Below are 10,286 nucleotides of genomic sequence, written 5' to 3'. Positions count from 1 at the left end.
AAAGTCAGGTCAAATCAAGACACAGCAAAAGCTACACTGCAAGATTGTATCATGAGGTGATACAAGAAATGCATTAAAAATTCATTTTAGTATTTTAAAGTTGATTTCAGAAAAATACATATCAATTTTCTCCATGTCACTTGCTATCCTAATTTTATTGGTGTAAATCTAGATTTTCAAAAGGAGCAGTGGCCTCAGCCTAGAAAATGCTTCACTGCAAGTGGTGGACTGAACATACCAAGAATTAAACATAAGTGGCAAGTATTTGCAGGAGTTGGGGTTAAAGATATATTTCTGGTGGAGCTGAGTTTATCATCCTAATTGCATTTTAAATTGGGTCAAACGATACTTTAATTATCAGTGGGAGCAGGATCATTAAGTTCTATGGAACAATTCTCCAGCCAGGAAATATAGAAAATTTGACCCGGTCTTTCTGATCAAAGCTCAGTCCTCCTGATAAAAAGCTCCTTTCACGTCACCCAGGCAGGAAAACTCAAACCTTACCAGTGAGGCAAGTGGCACAAGGTGTAGCAAAGCTGCTTTGTGACTGTTGTGTAAAGAAATGAAAGCTACCAAACTCAAAGTCACTCATTTACTAAAAGAATTCAGCTGTTAATACCTCAAACTCTCAGCCAGTGGCCATTGGAATCTGTTTATGTTTGATCTGATCCATTTACTAGATGTCATATGCACAGAACAGCAGTCAGATACAGCCTTTATCTTTATGAGGGAGACTGATAAGTTATGTGGCACAGCCACTCCATCAGGTGACTCTTCAAGAGTGAATATAAAAATTCTGGCACACAAACCACCACCATAGCAACAAAGACAGCCTGGCAACAGCAGCTGCTGCTGCACGAAGAGAAACTGGAAGGGGAGGGGAAAATCTTGTACAAAAGTCCATTTCCTGTTGAAATCATTAGCATCACAAATGCCTTCAAGAACTGGGGGAATAAAGATGAATGCACGATGTTGGAAACCACTACACAAAGAGTGTTTGTGTGGATATGAAGTGGCTGGGTCACTGCTGCACTCACTGGGGCCATATTTTACTCCAGATGGATTGTCCTGATACACAGCTGGCATCTAGGGATCTGTGTCACAGGGAACATCCCACAGTTCTCCATACAACACCCTATGTGAGGAAGAATGGCTTGGATAGGAGATGCTGGGGAACAGAATTCCTCACCCACTGGCACCTGAGACCTCCACCCTGAGTCTTCACTCATCATGGAAGGATTAATTCAGTACTGGGGCAACCAGCAGAGCTCTGAGCACTTGCTTTTCACAGGAGCATTTCATGTGTAGAACCAGGAGCTGAAACTGAGCCCCAACACTCCCCACCTACTTAACCTCCATGTTATAAAAGAACTATTACCAGCAGAACACTAAACGACTGCAATACTTGCAACAGTTAAAATTACAAGTCAAAAAGTCAGTTGCTGCATTCCCTAGAAAGTGTTAACTCGCCCTTTTTATGTACTGTAACCTGTTCTTGCTTCCCTGTTGAGTTTATGGCATAATACACTTTTTTGCAGACTGTTAAAACCGCTCCATAAAACACCCGACACGTTTAACAATGTCCAAGTTAATTATGAAAGATTTCATGGCCTACCAGGTTTGTTAAATCACAGCTGGTGTAAACCACCAAAGGTCCACTGACTTCAAAGCTGTGCAGTTGTTTATGCCAGTGTAATAGCTGCATCTTTGCCCTTTTTATTTTCTTCTAGCTCTCAGCTTCTGTCCCAGAACCCCATATAGGCACATTAGAAGCAACTGGAAAGCAGACTCTCTCACCTGCTTCAGTTCACATCCAAGCTGAGCTGTGAGCTGAACTGAAAGTCAAGAGCATTAAATGGGGTGCAAAGCAGAAATTGCCTTGAAAATCCCCAGAAATTCTGTGCTCTGAACAAGGTAGGTGCCACATGAATGGGACCTCTGTGCTTCATGCAGAGAGGACACTGCTGGCCTATGCTTTTCTGAAAATTAGAAATCTCCTGGTATCTTTTGGAAGCACAATGAGAGTCAGTATACACTTTCTCTGGATTCCCCTCTATAATTCCCACAAAGCTATCACATGTATTGCTATGACAGAACAATATTTTCCTTTCAGGAACAAGGGAAGGAGCCCTCAGCTGCATTTCCCATCACCATGGTGGAGTCATGTCCCATGGCAGCTGATTAATTTAGGTCTAGCTTACAGATTTGGTACAGTTTAAAGAAAACCCCAAACATTAAAGCTGGCAGCAGGATGGATTGTCTTTAGAAAGGATGTGAGATTATGAGTCTGAAAAAGTGAGTTCTGTTCTCAGATCTGGCCCAACCCTCTTTCCTTGAACTCAAATGAATCCTTCAGGTCCCTCTAGAAGACTCCTGCCCGTTTCATTCCTCAAGGATGGCAGCCTAGAATGTACCTGCCCTGCATTCTGGGCATCACCAGAGCACCCAGCAGGTGTTACTTCATTTCCATTCAACCTTTATAGAAAGAGGTTTATAACTCTTTCAAATGCTAAAAAGGAGAACATTTGTGTTCAATTTCTTGCACTGGAAATTTGAAATTTTGAAATGCTTTCAATTTTTTTTTTTTTTTTAGATTTCCCAAGTGCTGTTTTGTCTTCTGATACTCCTCACAAGTTCAGCCAAAAAGATTTTGATGATGTACCTAACCTTGAAGCATCTCTGGAGATTTTATGGCTTGTGATAACCCGCTAACATTTTTCTCTATGCTGCTCTCAGAAATATTCTTATAATACACAACCCTGAATCACCAGACTTTCATTACCATCCTATTTTACAGAACCTGCACTTGTAAAGGGTGAAGTTCCACAGCTGACAAAACATTAGTCACAAAGCAATAGAACACCATTTACCTAGTTGCTCTAAAATATGTTTCTAAAACTTGGAGCAATTTTGCTGTGATGTAAATCTTTGAGCCACAATACCTCTTGGAATGAATTGTTAACTCTTAATGGGGAAAAAAAAGAGAACTATAACATTTCAGAGAAGCTTGTTTGAATTTAATTCTCCTCCTAATGTTGTTCATCTGAAAAAATAACATGGATAATGGAAGGAAGAGCCTGTTAGTCTCCTACAATCCATGAGCTGCCTCAGCACAACTTCTGAAGTCAATCTAACTAAGAACAAACGTCCTCCATACTCACAAAGCTCAAGCTGAACCACATAAGCTCAAAGCTGTTCTGGCCTATCCAAACTCTTATGCTGCTTAATCAATGATTATAATAAGCATTTCCCAACATCATTCTCTTGAAAAAAACCAAAAACATAAGAGCAGCATTCTCCAGGAACTAAGAGCAACCTGGGATTTAGGATTTAGGGGAGAGCTACAAACGGCTCCACTGATGGTCCTGGCACTCTGAGGCAAGGAAAGCACTCAAGGGTAAAGCACTTGGCTGTCTGGGAGGCAATCTGCTCTAACAGGGCACCTGCTGAGCAATCAGAAACAACATTTACCAACCTCCCCACCAGAAGACATCGCTAGAAGCAAAAAGGCATTGTCAGAGAAAGGTAGGAGGCTAAACAGAGGAGGAAAAATGGCTTTTATGAGACCACCACGGGCTACACGTTGGTATTTATCAGCAAAACAGCCAGCAGGAGGAGGAGAGGGAGAAACAGCCAATGTTTGGCTATTCCAGAGTATTCCTTACTCCCATATCAGACATCAAGCTCCACAACACCCAAAAGTCCTCTCATTTTAGGAAAAGGGAGATGAATGGGACTAATGGGTCAAAGTGAGAGGGCCCAATCACACTTTGGTTACAGGCATTCCATAGCTTTGGTGAGAGTTCAAACAGGCCCTTGGAAAGCAAATAGCAATTTATCTTGCAATTGTCTTTTTATGGGATTATGCAAGGGTTTCGATGAAACAGCTGATGATGAATTTAGGTTTCAACACTCGTTTTCCCAGCGGCCTTGTAAATATATAAAAGGTCGTGACATAGTTGGAAAGAAGGAAGAGCAATTATTGTAAAGAAAGCTCATGCTCCAGAGCAGCCAGCAGCTACAGAACTACGAGCACAAAGCTAAGAGTGAACATCACAGATTGTAATAAAAAAATACCTCGACCTCTCTACACATAGTGGGATTTGCAGCAGTCATAGGGAATACCTGGCACGTGATAGCTTGAATTAATATTCCCTTATCAGTGTTACCACTATTTCACAGACTATCTGCAAGCAGATGTACTTTAACTGACATCTACATTCAGATTAATTTGGTAAGCAAATTTATTTTTTCAACAGAAAAACCAGGAATAATGGATGTCATTTGCTTTTACAGTGCCAAGAAGATGTTAAGTGATTTATAAACTTGTAATACACCAGGAATTCAAGCAGGAGCGTGGCCTTGTTTTGCATATACACATTTTGAGAGGTTAGGACTGTTTGTTACCATCTAAGTCAGTGACACAGAAAGGAAGTTGCTCAAAATGAGCATTATCACTCCCCTAAGAGACCACGATCTTACAAGAAGTCTTAGACAAGCTGAGACCAGAGTCCAGATTTCCAAGAAACCTAATCAAATACCATGTTCTCCTCCGTGCCTCACAACACTGATAAAAACAAAAAGAGATATTTTAGATATGAAGCAATAGCAAGAATCAGAGCCGTGTAGGGTGGGGGAAAGGATCTTGTGATCAGTGTCATATAAACATCAATCAGTGGCTGGTGTTTGATAAATATTGGTATATTTTATCGTCAGTAAAATCCTAGTCATTGATACCATCTCCAAGCTGGCATAATAGGAGTTATTTTTGAAGGAGGATTGGAATTAAAGCATAGCTGTGTTGCAGACTAGTTCAGGAAAAGTCCATAAAATAGAGGAGAAACAGGAACGTGACTTCAGCTTGGCATTTCAAAGTCATCCCAAATTCAATAACATGAGCTCATCACCACGGAGCCAGAGCAGTGTCAGTCCTGCTGCAAACCCTGATCATGTACAGCCCTGATCCTCCTTGGCACTCCCCTGATTTCCTCGGAGCTGGAGGCACTGATTGCTTTCGGGGATCGGTTCATAAAAGGGGATTTTCACAGGCAGAAATGGGACACGGGAGCTCAAGAGGCCCTTAGCACGGGCCTTTTTACATGGAAATGAACGATTAGAATCTGTTTTTGTCAGGAGATACAAAGTGCTGCCGTGTGACTGCATTCTCACAAAGGGTGGCTCTGCAGCCTGGGAAGCAGCTATTCCAGAATCAGAGCTCCTTGCCTTTTCCACCGCTGTTCACCAGGGAAAACCTCACCTAAAATAAGGATCTTGCAAGCTGTATTTAATATCTAATTGCACCATATAACGTTGCCTTAAAAAATGCCAGCTTTGTTGTAGAGAAATAGAAACCACAGTAAGTTTTGGCAGTGGGTACACAGGTATTGGTTTGGGACAAGTTTACTTCCTCGGTAGAAAACTTTCCTTCTAACAATTTCATGGAAATAGTCAGGCCTTTTAATTATATAAAGTGGACTAGAAAGGTGAGGAACCAAAGGAACTAAGTCCCAAGATTCCATGCCTCTGTGGCCTTCTCTTTTCTATAGGGAAACTCTCCACACCTAAGACCTCCTTACTTAATTTTTTCAGCATCAGGGAAGTACATGGACATCTCAGCCCATCCCCAGGCCCCAATATTGGACATCAGACCAGCTCATTATTACAAATACCAGACTGCTAATACAGGGGAGTAATTCCAGGTAGCATGTGGGAGCATGGAAGGACTTCTGGAGTCAACTAGCAAGTTCAACCCAAACTGCAAAGATAAAAGACTTATTTTTGTACAGCAGGATAATCCAGCAGTGCCCTAACACACTACACTCACTGGTAGGAAATGGCTGATTTCCAGTATGCCACCAGTCTTCTTGATTTCCTTCCTGAGCTGTTTTGGGATATAATGGATCCCCACAGATTTTAGAAGATTTTTAAAGTCCAAAGAAGGTTTTAGCAGCTTTGAGAATCACGGAATGGCTTGGGTTGGATGGGACCTTAAAGACCATCTAGTTCCACCACAGCTAAAAGGGTAATTATCTGAGAAATACAGTTTATTCCTCCATTAGAAAAGAAGGCATTTCAAATAAAACTAGGCTGTGCTGGTTGCTGAACCATTTTATGTCCTCTGTTCTCATGCAAACATCTTTTGCAAGAATTAGCATTTGGGGATAGTATTTTCTCAGCATGTTGTTGGGGATTTTACAGGAACATTGAGTACAAGCACATTTTTAGGAGCTTTCTGAGGCATGAGAAAGGGAAATGAGAAGCTTTTTTCCCCTTATGTGGATAAAATAAGCGATGTAGCTATGTTGTGCCCATGCATGTACACATTCCTACTTATATTAAACTAAAAATACTATGTTTGAAGCATGGCATACAAGTCTGCCTACATGGAGAATTAGACCTCATGCTGGAATTTCTTCTTCATTTTCTAAATCAAGTTATTTGAAACACTAAGTTTTCCACAGTACTCCACAGAAGGAGTACTTATTTTCCTCTCTGCAATGCTTAAATCCTCAAGCCCAATTAGAGCTCCTTTTGCCAACCTTTTAAAACCAATTTCTGCCATTAAAAGAAGCAGCCTGTTGGACTGCAGCAAGGCCAGCAGATAAATCCCTGCTGAGAGCAGTTTATGGGGCTGTTGGGTTAGGAAACCACTCCCCACCATTTCCCAAATGAAACAAAAGCCATCCATTCTTCATTTCCTCCCTCCTGCTCTGAGGGAGGAACTAACCCTTTGCCACAGCTCCACCTTACCTGTGGCCTGCACCTCTCAATTCTCAAGAGCTGGTGCAAAAATCGGGATGTATTCCCGGCCATGCTCTAGGAATAGTGGGGAGGTGCTGGGATTAGTTGCCTTCTGTAATATGAGTGTCAGGAAACATGAACTGGCCTTGCCTTTTGGTACTTAAAGTAGCTTTGTCTTCCATATCTCTGCCTGAAGTTACCAGGAGGTTGTATTTTAATCATTGCAATCCACAGCTGTTACATCTGCAAAAAGTTTTTGCTGTATTCCCAAGGAAAGGTTTTCTTGCTTCACCAACCAAGTTAAAGTGAGTGAGAGGATGCCTGTTAGGATAACTGGGGGAAGTATTTGGAGGCAGTTGACATTTTAGCAGAAGGGGGAAGATTCCTACTTGGGTAGCACATGCTCCATGTAACAGCTATTTCAATTTGGCCTGTGCTGCTTCCAACAGTTCAGCTTTAAGAGGCTTTTCTGCATAACTTTAATAAAAAAAACACAAAGAAACCAAAAACTCAAAGCTTCAAAAACAGACAGGGCTCCTATTTTTGCTTGGATCTATAAAGTTGTGAAGCCTAATGAAGAGTCTTAACCTCTGTGAAAGAAAACCTCCTTCCTAAGGGATAGAGCCATAGCCTTCCTCCTAATGGCAGCATCTCTATGGTCTGAGAGAAGGCTATTAGGAAGATGCTGCCTTGCAGTGCTATAAAAATGAGTTAAAAGCCATTTTGCTGCCAGGTATTTTATATCTCCAGCTACTTTGAAAGAAACCTCCCGTCTCTTATAAATTTGAGAGAGGGAAACGTGTGCAACACATCTTTGTAGGTAGAAAATGAAAAAGGAGAGGTTGCTTTATGTAGAATATATAATAGCACCCAAAGGTTTCAGTAAATGAAAATGCTATTAAATATTTAAAGGGTTATTATGTGTGTCCCTTAATACCAAATGATGCAAGATCAGCTGTGCATGAAAAATAATGACATTATCACAGGGAACTGTATCTACAGAAGATACTGTCTAATAGATTCGCTGCCCTAATGTCCTTGGACATGTTTTCCTTCTAACTTCCTGATCTTGGGTGTTTAGTTGTCTGCAATAGGCACCCTTTGGCCTGTCCCAAAGTCAGACTTTCAGAAGTGGGCTTGCTACATGCCCAGGGACCATCCTGCTCTCTGGGGATTTGTTACACTGCAGTGTTTCACCCAGGAAGGCTCTCCAGGGCTAACCAGTTTTGCCACAGTGGCAAGCAGGGCTGCTGTGTCTGTGCCATGGCACACACAGGAATGTGCCCAAGGAATTGCTACATTGCATTTGTGATCATTTCCCTCGGAATTCCTGTTCACTCTTGATCAGCTCTGCTTGCTTTACCTGGCTCACACATTGGACTCAAAAGTTTGTTTCCTATTTCAGGTGAGCAACTTTGCAAATAGAAAAGTATCAGTAAGATGCCTGCAAAGGACACTCCCGTTCCCCCTCCATTTGTAATTTAAACACCAATTGTTCTGCCACAGCTATAGCCCACATGGAACAAAGAGAGGCAACCAAGCAAAGTGCACATGGAATGCTGCCAGGACCTTGAAAGGAAGCTGTACAGTATCTCTGCACCTCCATCTGCCCCTCCTCACATCACTGAGCAAGAGATAACTTCATGTTCTTCTGTGGCAACCAGTTTAACCCACCACAGCACAGAGAAGGGGAGCAGATACAGATCAAAGGTTGCATTTTGAAACTCTGCTCCAAAGGCCCTCTAAGCCATCATGGCTGGCTGTGCCAGAACAGCTCTGGAGCACTCCTAAAATACATTCAGCTGGCACTGCTGCACCGAATCCCCAACAGCTGGACCCAAAAGATGTGCCTGATTTAACAGCATAGTCCAACATCCACTCCAAAGCATGGGAGCAGTCACTCAGTGGAGACAGTTCACAGGCTCACTAGTAACTGTTTAATAGCTCAGTAATTAAGGAATATAGTGATCTTCAAAGCCTCATGCAATAAAACACCCTAATATTTGTCTAAACTCAGGGATCTGCTTGTTCTAAGTCTAACTGCCACAGTTTGTGATCCATTAGTGAACTATTTTATATAAAGCACCATAATAGCTTTGTGATTTACACTCACTATTTAACACCCTTTCCAACAGCAGCATTTCTGGCAGTGATTTGTTTGTTGCAAGTGTTCAGCAGAGAACAGTTTTGTTGCAGCCAGTAATTGCCACCCCTCAAACAATCTCGGCCTTTTAGTATCCATTTTAAGAGAACTTTATGAAGAGCTACATATGAATATTCATCAAGTATTGTAATACAAATATAACTGGTGGAGTACAATAGATCAGATGAAACGAAAAAGATCCTTACTCATTACAGTACACTTCTGAAACATAAAAGGAATTATTACCAGTGTATTTCAGCTACAAGGCTCCTAGCAAAGGCACCTGGGTTTCCATCAAATTTATTCTCAAAGTCTTTGTAGTGTAATTCTGGCATATATTATTTTTAGGTAGCACTTACGTGTTTGTTTTACTCCAGGTTCAGCCTTGATGATTTTCTTAAGTCTTTCACCTGAAAGCTTCCTTAATGACAATAAAATCAGAAGCCAATGCAAATCTTGCCAGTCAACAGGCATTTCCAGCAGACAAGTCTCACACAGGAGAAGTATGAGAGAAAACACGGATAACCAGAGCTTGTTTCCATAGGCAGGACAAGTTTCCCAACTGTTTAATTGGGCTGTACCACACAGGACAAAGCCCTGACAAACAGATTTTGAAAAGCACATAAATGTTTGGAGAGCCAGAACTTGTGCAAAAGGACCAGCTTCACACCAGTAAATTCCACAGTTTGCAAGACTATGAGAAGACAGCGGGAGCAAAAATAGGGAATTCTGGCATTTCACACAGAGAAGAAAGCAAGAGGTGAGAGTAGGAGCATTTACCACAAGTCTTCTCCCAGTAATATTTTAGATCTCTCACCATTAAAGTTGGTTTGCCACTTAGGAGAAAACCAAGACCCAACCAAGTGATATGAACTGGAACAAAGCAACACTAAGGGACAATCTCCCTCCTTTACTGGGTGCAAGGGGAAACGTGGCATAGGATGAGGAGAAGGCTGAGGGTTTTAAAGATCTTTTTTGTCTCAATCTTTCATGCTAACACCAGTTGTTGTCAGAGTACTCAGCCCCCTGAACTGGAAGACAGGGAGCAGAATGAAGCCCCCACAATCCAAGGACAACCAGCCAGTGATCTGCTGCTCCACTCAGACACACACAGGTCTATGGGATCCACCCAAGGGGATGAGGGAGCTGGCAGATGTGCCAGCAATAATTTGGGAAAGTGGTTTAACAATTGTGATCAACACACAAATCAGAAAAACTTATTCTGCTGTTGGGACAAGGACAGTAGAAGGACCACAATGCTACTGTGACAAGTTGTAGCCCACCTTTTACTCACTTGTTACATTTGGAAGAACATCACATACTAAAGGGTTGTAATTGTTGAAGGGATAATTTGTCTGATCACCTGAAGCTGTGGAATGACACGTGAACTGGAAAAGGAAAG

Source organism: Lepidothrix coronata, unplaced genomic scaffold (genome assembly GCF_001604755.1).
Source record: "Lepidothrix coronata isolate B3197 unplaced genomic scaffold, Lepidothrix_coronata-1.0 Scaffold92, whole genome shotgun sequence".
NCBI lineage: Eukaryota > Metazoa > Chordata > Aves > Passeriformes > Pipridae > Lepidothrix > Lepidothrix coronata.
This window is presented reverse-complemented; position numbering follows the sequence as displayed.